The 14,507-nt window shown below is 48.6% G+C and overlaps 1 pseudogene; it reads left to right on the forward strand.

Moving 5' to 3' along the window:
• Positions 1 to 9,659, forward strand: part of LOC123101663 (DNA (cytosine-5)-methyltransferase 1A-like) — a 93,443-nt pseudogene extending 83,784 nt beyond the window's left edge.
• The last annotated feature ends 4,848 nt before the right edge of the window (positions 9,660 to 14,507 follow it).

Genomic DNA, 14,507 nt, shown 5'->3' on the forward strand with positions numbered 1-14,507 from the left:
CCTAATACTAAGATGATCATGTGCTAAGAACAATTAAGTAGGGTTGGTTCGATGACTATCAAGATGATGATCGTATGACTTGTTATTAATAACGAGTAGAAGTTGTATGATGATGATTAGTAGGACTTGTTAGGATTAGTATTACTTCCGACAAACTCGATACTCGCGGTCTCGAGACTTGTAATGTTTTATCTTTGTTCGGTCTTTTGAATTCGGAGACTAATATGATGAATTATATTCGGAGACTAATGTTCTATTGTATTCGATGAATCTACTGTTGTTGTGTGCTACTGTCTATATTCTGTCAAATAATATATTTTGTAACCTGTGCAAAAATCAGAAAAGTAAAAAAACCCTAATATTCATACTAATGGCGCATCACTATAGAGTGCGTCATTAGTATGCCAAAGTATACTAATGGCGCATCACCAAATAGTGCGCCATTAGTATACCAAGTATACTAATGGCACATCCATCCGCAGTGCGCCATTAGTGTGCCAAAGCACATGGTTAAATATGGCCCTTGGGAGGCATATTAATGGCGCATGGTGTTATATACTAATGGCGCACTGGATGGTGCGCCATTAGTATACCAGATACTAATGAGTATACTAATGGCGCACCAGTGGTGCGCCATTAGTAATAAATACTAGTAGCGTGATACTAATGGCGCACCAGTGATGCGCCATTAGTAGGCAAAACTGGTGTGCCATTAGTAGGCCTTTTCCTAGTAGTGTGGTTAGGAAACTATAATCATCTATTGATCAACGAGCTAGTCAACTAGAGGCTCACTAGGGACATATTGTGGTCTATGTATTCACACATGTATTACGATTTCCCAATAACACAATTATAGCATGAACAATAGACAATTATCATGAACAAGGAAATATTTCCAACATTCTTTACCAATGACTATTTGGAATTCAAAGTCGGTGACATCAAAGAATCAGTGAATGTCAACTTCTAGCTGATTCCTAGGGGACAAAGTGTAGAAAAGAGTAGTTAGAAGCTATTAGGGTGGAGAGCGACAAGGTAGAGGATAGGAAGAAAAGAGTTTTGCTGGTAGAGTATATTTGCAAGAGCTTATATTGCCCAGAGAAAGGAGCCTTTTTCTCCCTCCCTTACGAGAAAATGGGTAATGGAACTGGCACTTGTAGTTCTTGCGAGGAGCGAGAAGTGGTTGGTGATGAATTCAAAATGCTATCAGAGACTAGATTTGTCCTCAAGATATATCCGGCCTAAGTTTTTCTCTCCCCTCGAGAGGCATGTGACCTATAGGGCTGGAAGAAATGTGGGCCTGAAGCCCTATGTGGTATGCTATTTGCAGTGTATCAATGCTGCTCCTGCTGGATCTAAGAAAGCTAATCTAGAATCAACAAATTTTTGATTCCACCGTTTTTGTTTTATACATGTCATCTTTAATATGTATTTTTTTTGTTCCAATCCAGGTATACTACATCCAAGATATAGTGAGTGTGCCTGTTGCGATAATAGAGAGAAAATGTGAGGTTATTCCAAAGGATGACTTTCCTAATTCAAATCTTGGCATCGTCTTGCACCACCGCATCAGTTTAACCCTTTAGCATGACCGGGGGAGCACACAATCCAGCAATGCATCCGCACCCAAGGAAACCCGCCACCACGCCCAACTCCGACGAGCCCCAGCCGTCGACTGCATCATCCCCAAGAGTAGCTGCCGCCACTAGGAGCTCCACCGCGTTGAGCTGCTCACCGCTGTCTACTCCAGTGTCTTCGGAGACCACTGTAGCATGGATTTCGTCTGTTCCTAAGCCACACTTCTGCAAGAATGGCTAGCAGTGGCGTGCACCGAATGCCTAGCAGTGGTGGGCAAGGCTCTCAGGGCCACCCGCCACTGACCTCCCGCCACCACTAACATGGCATTCCAGTGGTAAAGATCTAGAAGTGGCGGATATTACCTAGCACCCGCCACTAGTAATGACCATTGACGACACACACTACCAATGGCGGGCGTCAATATTCACCCACCACAGGTATAATTCTATAAAATAAAAAAACGAATGTGCCAGCCGGCCGCGCAGCAGCGGTCGTCCACCCCGCGCACGCTGGATCTACCGCGCATGCACGCCTACTATTTCGCCGCCACGAGCCGACTAGATCTGTCATCACGAGCGATGCGCCCGCTAGATCCACCACCCCGCTAGATCCCCCGTCGTGCCCGCTGGATCGGTCATCGCACGCGCTGGATCTGCCGCCCCGCGCAAGCTCGTTGGATCCACTGGCCCGTGTAATTAACTCGCTGGATCTGCCACCCTGCCGCATTTGCCGTCTCGTCCATCGGATCTGCCACGCCCGCTACACTCGTCGCCGCCCTCGCTGGTAGGAAGAAACTCCGCGGGAGAGGTGGCTTCGAACTCTGTTGCTTGTAGATGCTGAACTCTTGTAGACGTCCATGGGAAGAGACATGCCGGAGGTCAAGTAAATCAAAGGGATTGAGAGAGAGAGAGAGAGGATAAGGGAGAGATAAGAGAAGGGATTGACGGTGACGATCTGTGCGTTCATGTTGGGCGTGGATGGCTGGATGATAGCCACCTCATAAATTCCTGGGATATTGGATTGGCCAATCAGATCGCAAGCGGTACCAGTGGCGGGCCCTAGATTATGCCCGCCACACTGCAATGTTTTTTTTCTTCTATTTTTTGCTATTATTGTGTAACATAATATATTACTTACTCTGAGACTTCTCCACAATTGCCCCATAGTGCATAACAAAATCTAATCGTTAGTGATCCTTATTGGGTCTTGGCTCTGAGTCCTTGAGGTGGTGTATCAAGATCCAACGGCCAGTACGCACCCGCAACTCTCTCTCTCTCTCTCTCTCTCTCTCTCTCTCCCTCTCTTGCTGACCGACGGGGCCCACCTATAGGCTCCATCTTGGTCAACCTCCAACCGCAAGGCCCGCACCCACGACCTCGCACGCATGACCACACACGTATGTTCTCCACCTCCCGTGCATGCCCGATAAATAACCCTGATAGCCCTCTCCATTTTTGCCCCACTTAGTGCGCCACATCACCACCAGACTGTTGCCAAAACTACACACCATCTACACCTCTGTCATCTCCAACGCCGGCCAAATTCCGGCAAGCTCGTACCCCACATACTATGGCACTACCACCAATGCAAGTGTGCACCCGTGTGTACCTACTAGACAACCACCACACGACTGGATCATCCTGGAACCTCGAGTTCGTCGACCGAACCCCACCACTGTCACGCCATTGTCCCCGGCGAGGTAAGCACGAGTTCGACCGTGCCACCTTGTCGTTCGTGCACCACTGCGCCGGTTTAACCCTTTTGCACGACCAGGAGAGCACACAATGGAGTGACGCATCCGCACCCAAGGAAACCCAGCGCCGCACCCAACTTCGGCGAGCCCTAGCCATCGACTCTGTCGTCCCCAACGGTAGCCACCGCCACTAGGAGCTCCACTGCGTTGAGCTGGTCGCCGCCGTCTACTACAGTGTCTCTGGAGACCACTATAGCATATAGTTCGTCTGTTCCTGAGCCACACTACTTCAGGAATGGCTACTAGTGGCATGCGCCAAAAGCCCAGCAGTGGCGGGCAAGGCTCTCAGGGCAACCCGCCACTGACCTCCCGTCACCGCTAGCAGGGCATTCTAGTTGTAAAGCCATAGAAGTGGCGGACATTACCTAGCGCCTGCCACTAGTAATGACCACTGACAGCACTAACCGCACACACTACCAATGGCGGACGTCAATATTCACCGTCCACTGGTATAATTTTATAAAATAAAAAAACCGAATGCACCAGCCAGCGGTGCAGCAGCGGTGTTCCACCTCCACCGCCTCACGCACGCCTGCTGGTTGCGCCGCCATGAGCCGACTAGATCTGTTGTCGCGAGCGCTGTGCTCGCTAGATCCGCCACCCCGCCAGATCCCCCGCTATATCTTCACCTTGTCTAGGTCAGCCATATATGTCCTTGTTTGAAAATGTGTTACCGAATTGTTGCTTTGCAGTGTAACCACTAAACTCTTGATTATGTAATTTGGTTGCTATATTGATCTAAACTTCTAACTGACACATCTACTTGATTCTAAACTTTACAGGGGAATTATGTCGAACTCTCCACATTCTGCTGGTACTGCAGGTATATATGCTTACCTTGCTATTTTGGTTCCCAAATTTTAGATAAACTTATTCCTGGGGACGCTATAGTTTCCAAAACATTGCACTTCTCCACATTAGCAAATTACACGGCCATAATATTATTATTTTTATAAGTTGGATGTGCGGTGTAGTATATGAAACTATGGATTAGGACACCATTGTTATTTATTGGTACATTTGCCATCTCATGCATTTAACTAATCATTCAACAATATATTTGACAAGGCCATTGTGTGCAGTAAGAGAGCATAATCATATTGGGTCGATCAAAGAATGAGTAGTTAAACCGCCATTTTAATATTTTATGTATGGGATTCATCTGATGCATACATACTTGCACTGCATTTAGTTCATTCAGTGTGTCCAACATTTTTGTTAAAAAATGTGTCTAACATTTCAATCAAAAATGTGTCCAACATTTTTGTCGCTTTCAGGAACAAAGAGGCGCCCAGCAAAGCCTAAAAGCGATAATGAGAATATAATTGAGGAGAGAAATGTTACCACCAACATTGGTCATGATGCCATTGGGTGGAAGAGACCAAAGAGAGAAGTTGCCCGTTCAAATTTCAGTGGGAAGGCATTTGACTTATCGAAAGAAGATTCACTTGTCACAACCAAGGAAATCAGAACTAAGGAGGGAACAGAGGCTGTTAGGTTGACAAGAACAGGACCTGAAGATGGGCAATGCTGCAGAAAACTCATCGATTTCATCCTGCATGGTAAAGATGGTAATTTGCAACCGTTTGAAATGTCTCGGAGTGATGGTGTCTCCATGACAGCTCTTGTCATGCCATTTGATGCTCATATCGAAAAGGACAGGAAAAAGGGAATATGATGTGTCAGATTTTGGCGGATCAAGGGATGGGCAATTTCCGGCTATAAGGAAGGCGCTGCCGTAATTTGGCTCTAAACAGAACTAGCTGACTATATATGTGTGAAGCCCACAAGAAGCTACAGGTCTCATTTTGATCTTTTTGGCCAGAAAGCTCATGTTTGTGTTGAAGTTTACAGGAAGCTAGCTAGATCGGTCAGTGAAAACCCTTTGCTGAGCCTAGAAGAGCTGCTTGTCAGTGTAGTCCGTTCCATTAATTTGAGCAATGGCTTCAATGGAACAGTAAGAAAGGACTTTGTGATATCCATCGGAGAGTTCGTACATTTTCGATAATGGGAATATATTAATATCAAGCGGATATTAATTATACCCGGCCTCTGCAACAACATAATGTCAAGAACTAGTCGAGAGATCAAGGATGCACACGGTCAAAACAAAAAAGAAAAGGAAAACGCCGAACAGATCAGTGAAGTAGGAGGAACTACCACGACCAGAGACCACACAAGGACTGCAAAAAAGGTTCTTCAAGAACGACGCCTCCAAGAAGGAAACCGTGCACCAACACAGTCGTCGCCTGATCACAGATCATGGGTTTTCACCCTGAATAAAGTCTAACTGAACTCAGAGCAATGCCTTCAACAAGGAGACGAATAGAGATCCGCCATTGCCAGGTACAACCAGTGAAGGTCGGACCAAGGGTTTTCACCCCGGAAGTCGAGACTTTGTGCCCAAAGAGCACCACCAATAAGAAGTCCACATGTGTTGTTGCGCCTGCTAGCCGGTACTCTTGCAAAACACCGATCATCTGATCCACAATATTCACCACAACCAAACTTGCCTCCGTCGTCACTTGAAATCTCAAACTCCACATGAGCCATCGAGATCCACTCATGGTGTCGACAAATCAGAGTCTGCCCCTGTTGTTGGGGACGATCACTCTTGACGCCCGACGGTCCATGTGTTGCAGCAGCTGATTGCTGGAAACTCCACGGACACCTCTGGCACCGACAAACTCACTCCGGTCGCAACTCTGCGTTGTGTGGACCAGACGTACGTCCACGAATGGCTCATCACCTGGCGATTCATGTGCTGCGACGGCAGATTAACAACGACACCACGGACTCCACAGAACCCATGAACTCGGTCCCGTCGCAACATGGCGTCGCGTGGACCAGACCCGCGTCCACGAGCAGCTGCCGGTGCTTGATGAACTGACCGCCACCATGGGCGGTGCAAGGAGGTGCAGGTGACCGAGAACGAGGATGAAGAGGAGAAACTGGCAAGGTTGTTGCAAGAAGAGGAAGAGTGGAAAATGAAGAAGACGAGTGCCAAGAGTGGAAGCTCACAGAAAAATAAAAATGCCTACATCAAGATCAGTGAAGCTGAGATTGCCAATGACTACCTACTGCCAGCATACTATAGACCATGCGATATAGAAATGGATGAGTACATGTTTGACAGTGAAATGGCAGGCTGTGAGTAAGAATACTCAACAATTGGGCTCTATATAATTCAGATTCCAAATTCATGTCTTTGGAGCTCATCCCTATGAAACCATGTGCTGAAAATGATACTGTTATCTTTGGGTCTGGTTGTATGAGAGACGATAATGGTACTTTCTGTTCAACAGCTGAGCCATCAGAGTTATCTTCTTCCTCGAGTAAATTTGACCAGGAAGATCAAGGGATTCCAGTTCCTCTAAGTCCAATCAAGGAATGGCTTGTAGATTTTGGTGGCTTGATGATCTGCATATCTATTCGAACCGACATAGCTTGGTAAGTACTCCTGCAGCTCTAATCCATTATGTATACTATATGAACACATGTTACAATTACTTGCCTTGCATTTCCGATCTTATCATGTTTTGAAATTTGCATTTTATTTATGCATGAAACCTTGCGATTCCTTGATATCAAACCTCCCTCTAAATTACATATGAATTTCAATTATGTCAAGTACAAGTTACTTCAGCCAACGAAGCAGTATGCGCCATGGTGTGACGCTGTCCTTAAAACAGCAAGATTGACCGTTAGTATCATCACCATTTTGAAAGAACAAACTCGCGCTTCAAAACTTTCTTTCGCTGATGTTACCAAGAGAGTAGCAGAATTTGAGAGAGGGCGCCATGCATTCATTTCAACAGATGCAACACATGTTGAAAGATATGTTGTGGTGCATGGACGGATAGTCCTTCAACAGTTTGCAAATTATCCAGATGAGTCCATTCGACAGTGCGCCTTCGTCACAAGCCTTGTCGAGAAGAGGTAAGAAAGAGGGCACGAAGCTAGCAATGAAGAAGAAATCTCAAGTGAGAGAATCTGAACCCAAGTGCAAAAAATGGCCCCAATATGAAAACGAAATCCTATGCGTGCGACAACCACAAAGTTGGTCAGCAGGATATGGGGTGATTACTGTGCAACCCATTTCCCAGAGGATTCAAAGGAGGGGGATGAGAATGATGAGCAAAATGTATCCGAGGAGGAACAGGAAGAAAATGAGGAAGATGATGTTAGGGAGACATTGAAGTTGGCGGGGAACATGTTTCGAGGACCTCGCCATCAACAAGGTCTAGAAATACATCTTCAGATGCTTGTGAAGAAATAGAATGGGAAGGTCAAGCCTTTGGGAAAACACCATCTGGAGAAGCTCTGTACAGAAGTGTGAGAGTTGGAGATCTCAGTGTTGCTGTTGGTGGGGCACTCACATTGGAAAGTGATTCAGGAGAAGCCATCATGTGTTTTGTTGAGTATATCAGTATGAGACACATGATGGCACACATATGATCCATGGTAGAGTTATGCAAAATGGTTCACACACTGTCCTCGCCAATGCTGCAAATGAACGAGAGGTGTTGTTTACCAATGATTGATTAGATTCCAAAGTAGGTGACATGAGAGAATCATTGAGTGTCAATATCCAGCTGATTCCCTGGGGCCACAAGTGCAGAAAAGAGCAGTTGGAAGCTATTAGGATGGAAAGGGCCAGGGCAGAGGACATGAAGAAGGGTTTGCCATTGGAGTACATTTGCAAAAGCCTGTACTGTCCTGAGAAAGGTGCCTTTTTCTCCCTCCCTTATGAGAAAATGGGCGCCGGAACCAGCGCTTGCAGTTCTTTTGAGGAGCGAGAAGCGGTCCGTGATGAGTTCAAAATACTGTCAAAGACCAGCTTTGTCCTCAAGAATGTCACATACAATGTTCATGACTTCCTGTATATCAGGCCTGAGTTTTTCTCTCCCGTCAAGAATGTCACTATAGGGCTGGAAGAAATGTGAGCCTGAAGCCCTATATGGTATGTCGTTTGTAGAGTGTCAATGCTGCTGCTGGATCTCATAAAGCTAATCGGAAATCAACAAAAGTCAGTGCAAGAAGGCTATACAGGCCCAATGATATTTCATTGGATAAAGCTTACTCTTCAGATATCAGAGAGGTTTGGCACTCTGCCTTATGTTTACCACTTTTTTTATGTGCATCACTACCATCATATTGTGCCTGTGTTTCCACCTAACTTTATGTTTTTTACACTTGGACTTTAATCTAGTTTTCTTTGTTGTTTGATCCAGGTGTACTATTGTGAAAATATAGTTAGTGTGCCTGTTGCGATGATAGAGGAAAAATGTGAGGTTACAGCAAATTGTTGGAGCTGATCGCCATCTCCTCTTCTTCTTCCTCTAGCTTCCTCTCAAAGCTCACGGAAGAACAAGAACAGAGTTATTTGGTGACCGCTGTATCACACAGCCGACCATTTTCTCTTCTCCGTATTCTCTTTCTCAAAGAAAACATGGCGTACAACTCTTAAATAAAACACATACATACGCACGCTTTCAGGCTGTGTGCATCCTAGATGTCGTTTGTGACATTTTGTTAGTGCGGAGGCTGGGTATAATTGGTATCTCCGCGATATTAATATACGCTCTTTAAAAAAACATACGCACGCACTCAGCCGGGGCAAACCCGCCTCGATTTTGTGGCACTAACCCATGCACCACTAACCAACTAACCCATGCGGCTAATCTTCTTCCTGGATTCTCTCCAGGGTCGTAAAGACTTGGCACGCAATACTAACAAACTCACCCGTCTACTCCTCAGGGCCTTGGCTTCAGCTTGCCGTTTCACACGGCGGCATGCCGATTCACACGACACCGGGCATCTCACCATCTACATCGCTTCACACGATCTGGCATCTCGCCTTGCACACTTGCTACTCCAAGACTCCTACCCACGACTCACCTAATGAACTACATGCACTGCAAAAGCAAAAACACATGCAGATATGAAATCAAGATTAAACCTAACAAGGATGACCTTCCAAATTCGAATCTTCTAGTAGTAGTTCAGCACGCCTTTTACTGTGAACATTTATATGATCCTGGCACTGGGGCTCTCGAGCAGGTCAGAATGATATTGCCAAATTTAATTTTGTGTTCATCTCATCTTGTTGACAAACTTCTTCATATAGTTGATTGAGTTTGCCTTGTCTATGAACCAGCTACTGACCAATGTTAAGCTCACCCTGGCAAGGAAGGCGCCTGCTTCAATAAAGAATAAAGGGAAGTGGATTTGTGACGATGAGCAAGCTGGTTCAGATAAACACAAGGATGAAACACCAGACAACTGTCTTGTTGGTGCAAAAATGGAACCTCCCGACGCCCGGTGATCACCGGAGACACGTCGGTTTAGCGAGACAAGGTGGACACAAGATTTGCCGGAGTACAAACACCTCCGTTTTCTGTTTACCTCCACACAACGCAGCACACGTTACAATGGCGACCAACACAAGCTTTATACAGGAGCCCAAGCCGGGCACGAACCCACGCCCCCTACTCCTACGCTGCCCCGCGATCCGCTCGTGCCCACGACGCACACCGTACGCGCCCCGTCCACAGTGAGCTTGACCCGATCGCCCCGCAGGTACTCGCGCACATCTCGCCAACGCAGACCCAACGCACCCGTGCGTGCACGGACACCCCCATGCACCACGTTCACGCACACACACGCCACGGTCGATCCCTGGCTCGAACCAGCCGCGCCCAGCTCGTCCCGCTGTGCAACCCGACGCGCCCAGCACGTCTCGCTGCGCACCCGACTCGCCCACGCGCCCGGCTCGTCTGACGCCATGGCTTTATTCCAACACACCCCCTAAGCCATGGCCATGGCCTAGAGGAGTCCTTCATACTCGATCCCAGCGACGCCCAGCTCCGCCTGCTCCGCCGCCGGTTCCTTGCGCCGCTGCGGACACACACGACGGAATTGTCCGTGCTCCCCGCAGTTGTGACAGCGGCCGCGCCGCTTCCCGTCGCCGCCGTTGCCCGACGCCACGCTCCGCCCGTCGTCGTCATGGCGAGCTCCTCCCCGCTGCCGCTCCCGCGCCCGCCACTGCGCCATGGTCAGCAGCAGCTGCTCGCCCCCACGTTCGCCGCCGTCTTGTCCACGGCGCCGAACCCGCTCGTCGAAGGCCTTCAGGCGACCGAGCGCGTCCTCGAACGGCATGGTGGAGACGTTGCAAAACTGCTCGATTCCGGCCACCGCCGCGTACAAGCGATCCGGCACGGAGTCGAGGAGCTTCTTCACCATCGCGGCGTCGTCCAGTGTCGACCCGAGTCCCGCGAAGCGTGCCGCCATGCCGCCGAGCTTGCCGGCGAAACCATCCAGCGTGTCGCCCTCCACCATGCGCAGCCTCTCAAACTCCCCTCAAAGAGTGCCCAGCCGCGCCGCCCGGACTCGGTCCACCCCGACGAACCTCGCCTTGAGGCCCACCCACACCTCCGCCGCCGTTTTCTTGGACGAAACCTGCAGCAGAAGATCCTCAGAGAGCGCGCGGAACAGGTACGCCCGCGCCTGCTTGTCCTTCTTGGCAGTCACGGCCGCCGCCGCGTCCTCCGCCGGCTCCACCGCCTCCCACAGCCCGGTAGCGTCCAGGTCGGCCTCCACCTTGATTTCCCAAGTGGTGTAATTGTCACCGGTGAGCAACGGGACAGGCTGCGACACCGTGCTCCCCGATCCGCCGCTGTACGGGACGAGCGCCATCGCCGGCGAGCTTCTCAGAACCTGGCTCTGGTACCAAATGTTGGTGCAAAAATGGAACCCCCCAACGCCGGTGATCACCGGAGACACGTCGGTTTAGCGAGACAAGGTGGACACAAGATTTGCCGGAGTACAAACACCTCTGTTTTCTGTTTACCTCCACACAACTCAGCACACGTTACAATGGCGACCAACACGAGCTTTATACAGGAGCCCAAGCCGGGTACGAACCCACGCCCCCTACTCCTATGCTGCCCCGCGATCCGCTCGTGCCCACGACGCGCACGCCCAGCACGTCCCGCTGCGCACCCGACTCGCCCACGCGCCCGGCTCGTCTGACACCATGGCTTTATTCCAACATGTCTTGCAATTGCAAGCCTCATTATAAGTGTTACGGACAAGCAAATCAACAAGGTTATGATAGTGTACTTGGTGACAACACTACCCTCAGTAGCCCAGTGTCCTTCCCTCAATCGTACCTCGGCTTGCCCCTCTCTCCCTGTTAATTTTCCTGTCTATGCCTTTGGTCCTCTTATCAGTTGATTCGATTGTTACCTCTTATGAGGCATGATCTCATGCTATTCTCCGGTTGTCGTTTAATGTTGTAAGATGCCATCCTCAATAATCTCCTTGCATATTTTATGTGCTCATTAATTCAGTCTTCATGATGGTGTGGTTGAGGCTATAAATATGTGGCAACGTCTTTCTCTCGGACCGCGAAGGACATTTGTTTCGCATGCTATTTAATTGCTCCACACAAAGCTTTGTTGTCTAATCATGAGAGAATCTTCGGCGTTAGAGACCTATTTGGTGGCAAAATAAATGCCTCCTCAGTTTTGTTCACAAGCTTCACCAACAGGGGCAGTACACTGTGAAAAGAATGGTTTTGGTGCCACAACTCTAGGGATGTCGCTGACACCCCTTCCACACACCATCACTCCTCAACGAAATAGTGTTGCAATGTATCCTGCCCAACCGTGCCTTCACTAGGTGCTATGTTCAGTATGGGGCGCCCACCATGTTCTGGATGATTTTGGGGCCACAAATCTAGGAATCTGCGCTCCGACATCAACTTGTGTAAGCCACACTTTTGAGGAAACAAGCTAGCTCTTGTTATTTGTCTGCAGCGTTTCCACTCGTACATCTCAATTCTAGCTGGGCGTTTCTCGATCTAGGACCTAAAGCCTACCGCCGTCCTGCCGAGCCGAATATGGCAGGTGGAGATCACCCTGGTCCTCTAGAACCTTCAGAAGGAAACTCTAGATCACCCGGGTGGATCGCCTACCTCTCTGATTGCTGGCCCTGGTCGTGGCTCGGCTTCTGCGTGTTCAGCCTCTTCAACCCCATGACCGCCGTCGATATCTCCCTGCTGCTACTCGGGTGGGAGAGCAGGCTCGTCACCAAAGGTCGTCTTCACACCCAGCCCCGCCAAGGACGACTTCACCGCCGCCGCCATTTGTTGGGTGCATGGGTCAATAGGCTTGGTTACGTCGTCGCAGGGGACAAGGCGTGGACAATCATCAATCCCCTCTGCCTTCACGCAAGATATCAGCTCACCGACTTCCTCTTCCATGGCAAAGGTGTACGGTATGTTGGTCCAGACCCGGCGTCAAGTACTTTCTGACGACGGCAATATGACCGACGACGAACGGCGAAGACAAACGAAGCTCGCTGACGAACTCGACGAAGTTCCTTTACGCCGAGATGCACCGTAGTGCAAAGCTAGTCTCAACTCACGTTGAAAGCTAGCACCAGACCTTGATCGATCCACACACAAAGCCTCCGCAAGCAAGCACAGACCAAAGCTAGCCTGTTCTAGCTAATCGATCTGTAGAACGCCTCCTGTACGTACACAACGGCCAGCCGGCCGGAACACACGCACGCACACTAGAATAGCTTGTTTGATGGCTACAGGAACGTGTCGTTCCTGCTACTTTATTGCTTCAAATCAGATCCACGGTCTGGTTGTTACAGGGTACAGGCTACATGTATATATAGCCTAGGATAGCTACGTGAGCAATACTACTCGGTTTGCTAATCCTAGTCCTACACGGTACATGCAAGTAACCTACTCGTACATGAATTCCTATACCTACTCGGTGACTGCTACTAGTCCGTGCCGGACAGGGGCACCATGTCGTGGTTAATCCCAACAATCGCCCCCCTAAACACGACGTCGTCATGTCACAGCTCGGACGCCGATCCTTGTTCTCATCTCCAAGAACTTCTCTCGATCCAAAGCCTTGGTCTGGATGTCCGCCAGCTGATCATCGGTGCAAATGTAGTTGACTTTTGTCTTCCCTTCTTTCACGCAGTCCTTTATATAGTGATACATTGTATCAATGTGCTTGCTCCTTTCACGACGCACTGGATCCTCAAGTAGAAAGATTGTAGACTCACTGTCAACATTGAGCACCACTTGTTCCGGTTCTCGTTCCATGAGATCACCGTGTAGCCTCCCTAGCCACACACCTTGACACTCTGCTTCACTTGAAGTCGATGTCATCATTTTCTGCTTTCGTGATAGCAAACTTACTACGCTTCCACCAAGAAAATATGCCACGGCCGAAGTACTCTTACGGTCGTCGACAATTCCTTCCTTGTCACTACCACTGTAGCCAAGTAGTTTCATCATCTCCTTCTTGTTCAGCTCAAGACGAGGTTCCATTGAAGCGACAATGTGATTGCAATCTTTCATGCCACTGCTTTCAAGTACCTTCCTTGCATATGCCTCCTGGCATAGTGTGATCCTCTCCGGCTTTTGATGTTCCTCCATCCCGAGGTAGTAACTCAAAATACCAAGATCATCCATCTTGAAAAGCTCCTTCATTTGTAGCTTGAACTTTGCAATCACCTTTTCATCTGCTCCAGTTATTAGCAGGTCATTGACATAGATGCCAACTAGTAGACGATCCCTTCCTTCACCTCTCTTGTACATTGCATATTCTAGTGGGGCTTTCTCAAATCCAAGAGAAATTAATGTCCGATCAAGTTTGATGTTTCACTCCTGAGGTCTTGCGGTAGCCCATACAAGACTTTGTGTAGCTTCAGTACTTTGTGTTCCTCCCCCTTTTTGATGAAACCCGTTGATTGATTCACATACACATCTCCTTCTATATATCTCGTTGTTCAAAAACGCGGAGTTTACATCCATGTGATGTACTTTCCATGATTCCTGAGCCGCGAGAGCGATGAGTAAACTCACCAATTCCATCTTTGCAACGGGAACGGACACTTCTTCGAAGTCCACACCTTTCTCTTGCACGTACTCTTTGGCCACAAACCTTGCTCTGTGCTTCATGCACCCTTCAACATCTTTCTTGACCTTGAATTCCCACTTGAGCTCCATAGCCTTTTCATTGTTGGGGAGATCCACAAGCTCCCATGAATTATTATCATGGATCGACCCCAATTCTTCTTTCATAGCATGACGCCAACACTCCTTCATATTTGTGTCCACAAATTCCGCCAGTTCATCGGC

Source organism: Triticum aestivum, chromosome 5A (genome assembly GCF_018294505.1).
Source record: "Triticum aestivum cultivar Chinese Spring chromosome 5A, IWGSC CS RefSeq v2.1, whole genome shotgun sequence".
Lineage (NCBI taxonomy): Eukaryota > Viridiplantae > Streptophyta > Magnoliopsida > Poales > Poaceae > Triticum > Triticum aestivum.